The sequence below is a fragment of the Acinonyx jubatus genome, chromosome C2 (genome assembly GCF_027475565.1).
Source record: "Acinonyx jubatus isolate Ajub_Pintada_27869175 chromosome C2, VMU_Ajub_asm_v1.0, whole genome shotgun sequence".
NCBI lineage: Eukaryota > Metazoa > Chordata > Mammalia > Carnivora > Felidae > Acinonyx > Acinonyx jubatus.
The window spans coordinates 43,238,204-43,250,304 of record NC_069384.1 but is presented as its reverse complement, the minus strand read 5'-3'; positions in this window follow the sequence as shown (position 1 = coordinate 43,250,304).

The following is a 12,101-nucleotide window of genomic DNA, read 5'->3' as shown; positions in this document are numbered from 1 at the left end:
ATTCTTAGCACACACCACAGAATTAAAGCTTTTAAACAAAAATGTGTAAGTGATACTGGTAAAAATATTTTTCTAATGAAAACACCAAACCATTGATATCTAGCTTTGGTGTTTTAAGTACCACAACGAGGAAGAATTGTTACCAAAATTTAAAAAATAAATTTAATGAATATTTTTAAAATTGTTGAAAGTAACTGCAAATTCTGAAGTGAGATATATATATATAGTTATATGTAGATATAGAAGGTATAGATATAGGCAAATATATATATATATATATATGCATATATATATATATGCATATATATATATATGCATATATATATATATATATATATACATGCATATATATATATATATACACACATTCTCATTATCCTTAAAAGAATTTATGCTGGGTTCTGATGAGAACAAGTAAGAGAAAACTTCTATTCTGGTCTGATTTAAATGCCTTCTTATATTATTCCAAAACTGCACATCTTTTTTCTCTTTGTCCTGACTTTCTTGCCTTGTGCTGATCTTCACTGAGATATTACGCCTGTGAAAGTGAAAAAACATATACAATGATAAAAATATTAAATATTTTTGCCTCTCTGGTGTTTCTAAGGGATTTTCATTTGTGTAGTTTAGATCACCAAGGCTTTTTTGTATAACATGATGGTTTGGTTATACGATGCTAAGGTGGGGAGAAGAGAAAAATTAGAATTGATAATTAGAATTAAAATAATTATTAATTAGCCATCTTTACTATCATCCTGGACTAACTGGTAAACAACAACTTTTCTTGGAGCCATCAAGAACTGAAGTAACTGCCATCCTGCAGTCCTGAGAGAGGCTCATCCAGGGAGATATAGAAATCAAGATCAATTCAATTAGAGCAGAAGATGCTGAGGTATAAACTAATAACAACATTAAATCATAATTTTGATGAACTGCTGAAGACTGAATTTAGACCAGCATGAGAAGAAGAAATGCCTGGGGATTCAGACTTAGGGGTTTCCTAACACTTTCCTGAGGTTACTCTCAGAAATTTTTATTAGTTGGGGCACCTGGGTGGCTCAGCCAACTAAACATCCAACTTCAGTTCAGGTCATGATCTCCTGGTTTGTGGATTCAAGCCCCTCTCAGACTCTGTGCTGACAGCTCAGAGCCTGGAGCCTGCATCAGATCCTGTGTCTCCTTTTGTCCCTGCCCCTCTCACACTCATGCTCTGTATCTCTCTCTCTCTCAAAAATAAATAAACTTTAAAAAAAAAGAACTTTTTACTGGGAATATTCACCAAATGTTTACAGTGATTATATATGTACATATATATTCAGAATAATATATATACAGTGAATATACATATATGTGTGTATATATATATATATATATATGTATATATATATATATATCTTCTTCTTACCTCTGGCAGGAGAAAGCAAGAGTAAGCATTATGAAAAAATCTCAGAGACTTCTCCATAGCAATGGGCTACTCTCTCTAGGGCTAAGGACATAGCCAGCATATTCTGAAATTTGCTCTCAGGGTGAGGAGCAATTTCTCTCAATTTATACCAGTTTATACCTTTGTCAATTTATACCAGTCTTGCTGCCTCACTAAAGCTGTGGGACACAGTCATCAGGGGTCGTGGCTTCATATCACTTCAGAGAAATTGATTGGGAATACAGCAGCCAAGCAAGAAAAGTAGAGAGCAGTAGGGGAAAGCTGTGGAGAATCACTTGTGAAGGATAAATCTTTCAGACAAAGGTGCAATACATGATTAAGGTTTAATCAGAACTTCACAAAGTGTTCTTCTGTTTTAAAGTATCAACACAACACACATAGGGCTACAATATTATAATACATAAAATAAGAATACATTATAGCTGAAGAATACATGGAGAAGTACATGAGGAAGTCAATATGGGAGGCAAACATAAAGTTAATACAGGAATTTGGAGCACCTGATATTGTCAAAGAAAAATTACATTGGATGGGGTCAAAGAGGCAAGGAAGACTTTATTTAAGACTGTTGCAGAAGAGGAGAGAGACTGAACTCATCTCTGTTGAAACAAAAGGCAAGAGAGTTTTTAAGCACTGGGGTGAGCTAGTGGAATTGTAGTAAAGTATTTTATTTATTTTGGAATTTATTCAAAGTAAGTGAAGTTTATCATTTAAAAATAAATGCAATCTATCATGTTGTATCAACTGAAACAGAATAATCATTTTACAGAATCTAACACTCATTCATGATAAAAAATCTTCACCAAATATGAATAGAAGGAGAATTCCTCAACATAGTAAAGAATATTCACAAAAAACCTATAGCTAATATTATACTTAGTGGTGAGAAACTGGATGTTCTACTTTATTATTAACAAAAAATTCAAGGATTTCTTATCTCACCACTGCAGTTCAACATCATACTTAGGCATAAATCTAACAAAATGTGTATAGGGTTTATAAGCAGAAAACTTCAAAACTAATAAAAATAAACCAAAGATTTAAATGAAAGGAAAAATATTCTGTGCTCACCTATTGAAAACCTCAATATCATTAAGAGTTAATTCTTATCAATTTGGATTCAATTCAATCAAAATCTCAGCAAGTTCTTTCATATATAGTGATAAATTATTCTAAAATATTTATGGAAACCAAAAAGCCAGAATAGTCAAGAAAATATTGAAGATGAAAAGCAAAGTTGAAGATCTCACATTATCAGATTTTAAAACTTATTTTGAAGATAGTGTAATATAGAGAGCATAGTATTGGTTAGACACAGAAAAGAATGGAAGTGTAGAGATCCTAGAAGTAGACTAACACAAACACGGTCAATTAATTTTTGACAAGACACAAAAGCGATGGAAAGAGGGTCAATTTTTAACAAATTATACTGGAGAAAGAAGCAAAAAGAAGAGAGCCCAGACACAGATTTTGCTGCTTTCACAAAATTTAGCTCAAAATGCATCTTAGAAGAAAGTGTAATTTGCGAAACTCTAAGGGTCTGTTGTAGACTCTGGGTCTGGAGTTCTCTCTTGTTGAGCAAGAAAATAGGACGCAGGATTAAAAATGCAAGAGAGGCAACTCAGTCAGTAGAGCACAAGACTCTTAATCTCAGGATTGTGGTTTCGTTCCCCACGTTGGGTGCCAGATGGTGACCCTGACGGAATCCGAGGCAAGAGGACTACAGGCCATCATGGAAAAGGAGCCAACATGGCCAGAAGGCAGGGCGACACAAGGACTGCAGGACACCACGGAATGACTGAAGAGCTCCAAGGGGAGAAAAAAAACTGCACTGGTTCAGTCTCTTCCTGAGGAGGTAAGGAATAAAGCCAAACTAGGTTAAAATTCGCTGCTGTGGAACTTTTTGAGAGATCTATCATGGGAAACTCCATAGCCCCTGAACAAAAGTGCTATATTCGAATTCTTCAATTACTAGGGGAGACAGCAGGGACTACTCTAAATTATAAAGCTCTCCTTAGATTATTGTTGGCAGTCCAACAAAATTGCCTGTGATTCCCAGAACAAGGAACTTAAGATCTTGATGTGTGGGAACCAGTAGGGAAAACACTGAAGACCAGGCATTCTGAAGGAGCTAATATCCCCCCTGAGGTAATCTTCACCTGGTCCATCCTCCACACTGCCCTTCTCTCCTTGAGATCGGGCAGTGTATACGAAGGCATAGAGTTATCTAAAAAGGAGGAGAAACCTCAGCCCCCCTATAGTCAGACCATGCCTCTGGTGCCTCTACAGGCATAAGATACTCTCCCTCCTTCAAAAGGGTGGGACAATATCAAGCCTCTAAAAACCTCACCAACCGGTTCTGATAAAGTCCTCACCCCAATGCAAAAGTACATTAAGGAAGCCCATAAGGCTGGTAAATTCCAGCAAGAAAGCGGGGCACAGGATTAAATGTGCGAGAGGGGCTAATGCCCAGGAGGAGACCAGAGCCCCCAGTAAGGGTCCTTGTTCGTTTTTATTAGGATCAGAAGGCTTACAAATGTGGTGATGGACATGCACAAAGAGACAATGAAATCGTGAACATTAACTCATGGGCATGAAGGAAAGGGGGTTTTGAAGATATGTGGTATTAGGGGTTTGGGTCAATAAGAAACAAAATCCTGAAACTGGTCAAAGGTTGTTTACAGCAGATGTGAGGCGCCACCTCTGTTTACCTACATTGGTCTAGGGGACTAGAAAGACAGAGCATGCTACCTCTGGGTCAACCTTTCTTTTGCTAATTAGCTCCACCCTGGGCAACTTCGCCCCACTGTGGTCTATAGCCCTATCTCCCTGTTCACCTAATTTAGTCCTTCTTTCCTGTGAAAGCAGCTTTCTGCTATTGTACTAACTTGGGGGCCATTTCCGCCCTGAATACCTCATCTTGTTTACCTCATCTTGGATGTTTTCACCCTGAGATTCCGTTCCTATACCTTCATCCTATACTGGGGGCCTTTGCCCCGTTTACCTAATCTTATTAACCTAATCTTGTTTACCCAAACTTGGGTGTGTATATCCTATCGCTTTCTAGTTCTTTATGCCTTATTAACCCATCAGTGCAGGCTCAGGGAATTCCTAAGCTTATTCCCCACAAGTGTCTAGAAGAAAACATAAGAGAAAATTATGTTGACCTTGAGCCTGCTGATGAGTTTTTAGATAAAACAACAAAAGCATAATCCATGAAAGAAAATAAAACATAAAGTTGACTTTATTAAAATTTAAAACCTCTGCTTCATGAAAACATCATTAAGCCAATAAAAAAAAGCCAGCTAAAACTGAGAGATAATGTTGCAAAACACATCTGATGAAGGACTCCTATCCAAATTTACAAAATATACCCGGTATTTTTAGAAAATTAAAAATAAAAAAAAAGAAACATGGGCCAAAGATCTGAACAGACACCTCAGGAAAGAAGATCTAGAAAGGGCATGTTAGCAAATGAAAAGATACTCAACATTATTTGTCTTTAGGGAATTACAGATTAAAACAATGAGATCAATGAGATACCATTATTCATGTATTAAAATGACTAAAATCCCAAATACCTGACAATAACAATTGCTAGTGAGAATGCAGAGAACAGGAACTCTCATTTATTGCTGCTGGGAATAGAAATGGCACAAACACTTTGGAAGATCATCTGGCAGTATCTTAAAAAGCTAAAATATGGTCTTAGTATGCAATAGAGCAATCATACATCTAGGCATTTACTCAGTTGAATTAAAAACTTGTGTCCATACAAACACTTGTAAGCAAATTTTATAGCAGATTGTATTTGGTTTTTTTTTTAACAATTGCCCCAAGTTAGAAGCCATTAAAATGTTCTTCAGTAAGTGAGTGGGTCAGCAAACTATGCATATCCATACAATGGGATACTATTCAGTGACTAAATAGACCTGTTCTTTCAAGACACACAAAACCTGAATGAATCTTAAGTACATGATGCTATGTAGAATATGCTAGCCTGAAAAGAATATATACTGTATAATTTCACTCACATGACATTTATAACTTCTCACTCTTTATGTAAGAGTAAGTCAGTATATTACACATATGGATTCCCTTTTTAAAATACAGTGTAGAAAAGGAAAGAAAGAATGATTTTACAATGGAAAAAGTCAAACAAACACCATCTCAAGAATGTGCCGAGTCAACATGAAGGGTGGCAAGCCATGCTGTTAGTGCTTCCTTTACCTCTGTGGACTTGCTCCCCAAAACCCTCAACCTCGGAACAAACCTCAGAACAATCATGAGGAAAACATCAAACAGATCTCAACTGAAAGACATTCTACAAAAGAGCTAACCATTACTTATCGAAATTGTCAAGGTCATCAAAAAAAAAAAAAAAAGAAAGTCTGAAAAACAGTCACAATCAAAAGGAACCTCAGAAGACATAATGACTAAAATACAATATCGCATCCTGGATAAAATTTTGGAACACACACAAAAAAGACATTTGGTAAAAACTAAAGAGATTTGAATAAAATACGGACTCCGGTTGATAATGTACCTTTATTCATAAATGGTGTCAAATGTACCATATAAATATAAGATTTTAATAATGAAAGATATTGCATATGGGATAAATGGGAATTTTGTTTTATCTTTACAAATTTTCTGTACATCTAAAACGATTCTAAAATTAAATGTTTAAAAATAAAGATGCAAGAAGAAAAGAAAAACTTTATAACTATTAAAAGAATGAGGGGCTATGCCTTCTACATCAGCTTTGTATTGGGGGCAATGGAATTAATATACAAATTACATTGCACAAGCCTTGAGGGTGTTTTTGTAATCAGACAACAGGATAGCTTCTTTCCTTTAACTTATAATTTCTTTGAATCATTCCCATAAGCGATGGACGATCCTTAATAGTAGGGGATGGTCTGGAAACCATATATTTAACAACAGTACAAAAAAAAAACCACACATAATAAAAAAAAGGAAGGTTAAAATAACTGATAATTATGTCTTGCTTTTTAATTAACATAGGGTAAATTTCTGGTAAGACAGGATGACAAATTCAAGTTGATTATTTAATCATTTTTAATACATACTAATTCCATGGTTGTACATTCAGCTACCTGGGATATGTTTTTGTAAAATCTGTTAGTTTATGGCTTTTATGTAAATTTCCCATCTTATCTTCATTCAGAAAAATGTTATCAATGATGTATAATTTATTTACTCTTTGGATAAACGTAAAAATCTATACAAATCCCTTTAAGATATTCATATGTAATTTTATCACTTAATCCAACCATTCAAAGTGTGACTCATGTTCTATGCTTTATTTCTATTACTGCCCAAACAAAATGAATGAATAGCTCAATTATTCAAGTAAATTATTCTTCAGAATGATATACAGTAGAGATATGTGCTTAAACACACACACACACACACACACACACACACACACACACACATATACGCACACATTTACACATAACCTACTTCCACTTTAGAGGACAAGCTCCTGCAGGAACATATTGATTCTTTTGCCTTTTAAATATCCCAAGACCTCTGAGCTGTCATTAGTGACTTTAGTTTTTGTGGAGTGACAGTATGCTTGAGGCCTCATACGCGATCTGTGAAATCTAAAATTAGACTTCTTGGATTTGAATTTTATCTCCTTTACTTACTACCCATGTGACTATGGGAAAATTGTCTAATTATCTATTTTCTTGTTTTTAAAATTAAAATATTAAAAATAACCTATTCATAGTATCAATGAGCTAATTGAATATAAAATAATATGTGAATACAAAACACATAACAGAATGCCTAACATAGTTAATATACAATAAATGATAATTACTCATTATTTCCCCCTAGTAGTTTATCTCACAACATCATCATCATTTGAGCCATTTCTGGTAGTAAGTATCTATATTCATAATGATAGGCATGGCATTTGGTAGTACTGGAGTTCTGAATAAGTAATAAGAATGATTTTAACATAAAAAAACATATCATCTCCATGGGGCACCTGGGTGGCTCAGTTGGTTAAGCATCCAACTTCAGCTCAGGTCATGATCTCACAGTTCGTGAGTTCATGGCCCACATTGGACTCTGTGCTAACAGCTTGGACCCTGGAGCCTGCTTCTGATTTTGTATCTCCTTCCCTCTCTGCTCCTCTCCTGTTCACTCTCTCTCTCTCTCAAAAATAAATAAACATTAAAAAAAAGAATTAAAAAACCCCAAAAAAACAAAAAAACAAAACATATCATCTCTAGATAATAGGGTGCCTAAAGGTTGAACTTACATTCTGAGACCAAAGAAGTTGAAAAAAAAAAAAAAAAGTAGCTCCTGTCACATCCTTATATCAGAAAGAACTGATTGTAATTGCCAACAAATGGGCATATTACTATATTACTTATGGTTAGAAAAAGTTAGAGGTACATTACAGCCAAACACAGTTTTTTGTGATCATTATTTAGAAATTGGAATACTATCAGGATGCAGGAATCCATTTTTCATAGTCAGAAATATTGGTTATTGTTCAGAATTATTTGGCCTCAAAACTTGTGATGCGATGGATCCTTTCCTAATTGTTTCCTGTGCTGCTTTGCTCATCAGTGGCTTAAAGGCATAGTTTTTGTTTCCTGGTTTTGGGGTATTTTGTTTTGTTTTGTTTTGTATGCTGGTACTGCATACAGAAAGAATAAAGCTTTTTCTCATACATATTTTCCTCACTTCAGATCTTAGTTATAGGAAAAGAATTTTACATTTATAGGAAAAGAATTGCATTCTCTCTGTCATATATAGATTAGTAAATGTTTAATAATAGACTCACCAAAAAGAGCCCCAATTTGTAGTGTTTTTTGATTCTTTGAAGAAAAATCTCCCACTTCATCAATTTCAAGCTACCAATGTGATGCTGAGGAACACAGGAAAAGATGTTTTGCAAAATTGAGTCTTGTAAACCATCGCAAGCCAGCTCCCACACATTACTCTGTGTGTGTGTGTATGTGTGTGTGTGTATGTGTTAAATTTCCATGTGCCAGGATTTGTTTCAAATACTGGGAAGATAAGAGAACAATAGAAAATGTCTGCCTTTGTGATACAATATATATAGTCTGTGGGGAGATACAGACATTAAACTAATAAATGAATAAATAAATCCAATAGTTTCCAGAACACTAACTATATAAAGGGGAAAAAAATGGTGTGATAGTGACTTGGGGGATTTTATGGTCAGAAAGATTTTTCAAATAGTTATGTCAGTAAAGCTTTTTCTGTGAAAGTGACATTTGAACTCAAATTTATGTGATATCAAGGAACAAGCCTTACAAAGTGTTGAGAGCAGTATGCTCAAATAGCCCTGGGGTAAGAACATGCTCAGTGTATTTGAGGAGAAGCAATAAGCCTGCAGGGAGATGGGGGTCATTAAAGGAAACTGAACATTGAAAAAATAAAAAAGAAACCTGGTGAGACAGGTGGGAAATGAATGGGTAGAGTTGTAAAAGGTGAAGTGGGAGGAATGGGATTACATACAACCCAGTTAAGTATGATGCACAGTTTGAATTTTAGTGCTAGAAGGCCACAGTGTATGAGAATGGAACTTGTGCCTCTAGAGGAAACAGGTTTAGGGAGAGATTCCAGAAATATATAAGGAAATCTGTACTTGGTACTGAAAGAAACTGCAAGTTAACACAGAAGCCCTTGTTCTCCCCATTTTCTTCTACTATCTAGCATTAAGGTAATGAGTTTAAAACACGGTAATGAATGACTTGAGATTTCGATGAACAAGCAAAAATTTCATTTTATAAATAGGATAAAAATTTGCTAGAGGTAAATTGTGTACCTGTACTCTTACGGCAAGATCGAGCTCTGTATCTAAAGAACATCACATGTTGGCCATATATTGGTCACATATTGAGATTTTCAACTAGTTTTCTAAAAAAAATATTTTCACTTATTAACATAATTGTTCTATGAGATAAAATAACTTTTTAAAAAAATCTTTCAAAATCAAAATGAAGACAGTGAAGATCAAGGAATTCTGGTGCCTGGACCACATCAGATATAATCTCGTCTTTTCTACTTCTTCTCCATGTTAATTATATTACACACTTCTATGATTTATGTTTATTGGAGGTATCTCAATTCTTTTTCAGTGTTATTTGTCTCATTAGATATAAAATAATGGAATTTAACAAGCTAGTTAAAAATGGATTCAATTGTCATGTTTAAAACCTGCTAAAGTCGTAGTATAGTAGTTTTTACTCATAGCTCTCTACTTCTATGTACTGCTGTTTTTGTGAAATTTTGTTCTGTGAATATATGCATTATTCAAATTATAAGAACCTTTTCAAATATTAAAGTCATCCTACAGAATATTAAGTTATATCCACAGAAGCAGCAGTGAGTTTCTACTTCATTTTTTTATGTAAGAATATTCTGGAAATATTTTATTTCATTATTGAAGTAGCCTTCACTTAGAAACTTAGAAACTTATAAATGTCATTTGGACAGCTGTGCTCTGTGCTGCAGTATTTCAATGAGATATCATATAATTAAATTATCTTGATTATCCTTCAAAGAAATGAAGAGCTCAAAAGTTTGAACCATTAATAGGAATAATTTAAAAACTAAGGGGGAAAAACTAGATGTCATGAATGATTTTAAGTGTCAATCTGTGATACCGAATAGGGTTTATAAAATTGTTATTATTTATTTATTCCGTACCTATCTCTTATCTGCACTAAATATAGGTGCAATACATAATTCAATACCATACAAACATTCATTAACACTAGAACTTTCCACTTCTCACTGCTGCCCAGGTCTGCTTAAGTCCACTACTTCTTAGCTCCTCATACCTTTGGGAGAAGGAGTTTGCAGTTTAGTTAGTAAGAGTCTAGGTTGCCTACCATCCACAATTCACAAGTAGAAAGGAATACTATTAATTTTCAATACTGTAAATTAAAGGGTACTTTGATTTCAATTAAGAGATTTCCCCCTATTTGTAAATTTACATTAAAAACCCTCCTAGGAGATGATATAATGAGAAGGTGAGATTCAGCATTCTTGAACCCCTGATGCTAATTCTATTATAACACCACAAAAGGAACCAGTAACTGTACTTGGATTTAGGACACACTTAAGAGGAGGATATAAAAATATAAAACCTTCCATTTATAAGGATGGAAGACAGTTTACTTGCCTTCAAAATATTCACAATTTAATGTGGAAGACACTCAAATAAATAATTAACTATTGCTCTATAGGCACGAAACTATAGGCAAGAATATCTTGTTATGCTTAGGTGTATAGAAACAGAGGAATATTTCACCTGGATGTGATGTTTGACTTTGACCCTGAAAGGGGAATAAACTTTTTCTAGCTGTAGAAGAAGAAAGAATATAATAGGATAAGAGGAATAAGTTTGAACAAATGTTTAATGTACATGGCTATTTAGGTAATCAGAGGAAGAAGATACAATATGGTTGGGACAGGAAGTGAAGAGAGAATCAAGGCATGCTTTGAATAAATGAGGAACACGTTTTAGGATAGCAATAATGTCCTGGAATTAAAAGGAGAAGAGTGAGGCAAAGAAAATTCAGATATTTCTGTATGATAGATTATGTTGGATCCTAAACGGGAAACAAATAAAGATTAAATTGAAGAATTGGTACACAGCTAACTGAAAAAGAATAACACATATGTATGTTGCTCAGAATAAAAGATTTTAATATATGAATTTGGAAGTCATGTTATAGAAAATATACAGTAAGTTGGGCAGAATATATCCTGAAAATGCACTTCAACAGGGTAATTTGGTAAATTTTTGCTTAAGATAGTCTCTTTATTTCTGCAATAAATAGTATTAGAGTGTTGAATTGAAAGGGAGACAAAGAAAGAGGGAAGATGTATATAAAGCCCTCAGAGACTTACTTACTAGGTTCTTCTTTTTGAGATTCGAATAACCAGGAGCAAGCTGAATACACAACCAGGAACAGGAAATGAGTTTCACTTAAAATCATCATTTGGTTAAAATAAAAAATGGGAGCAGTGGATCAGCCCTAGGATAGACAAGGTGATTACAGGGTATTTCTGAGTCCATGAGGTGGTAGATATCAGAATATTTCCGTATAAAATATTTTCCCCGTATAAACACATCTGAGGAGTTATAACATTGTGTGGGAGTCAGACCAGTGTGAGCTTGGAGCCCTCAACAAAACAGAAGTCTGAGTCATTTGCTGATCAGAGACATTTTTTTGGTCGTAGTATCTGTGCATGGGGAAAATGCAGAAATCTTTTCTCTCCTCAATTCCCATTTTACACCTGTGCCACGAGGGCAGCTCATATTACCCCACAAATAACCATACTTGTGTTGTTTCTAAACTTCAGGAGAGAGCACAGTGACAGAGCAGTGTGAAAGCCAGTAGCACAAGCATACCTTGGAGATACTGCTTTTTCAGTTCCAGACCACTGCAACAAAAGGAATATTGCAATAAAGTGAGTCAAATGAATTTTTTGTTTCCTGGTGCATATAAAAATCATGTTTACACTATAGTGTAGTCTACTCATTATGCAATAGCATTATGTCTAAAACACAATGTACATACCTTCATTTAAAAAATATTGCTAAAGGGGCGCCTGGGTGGCTCAGTCA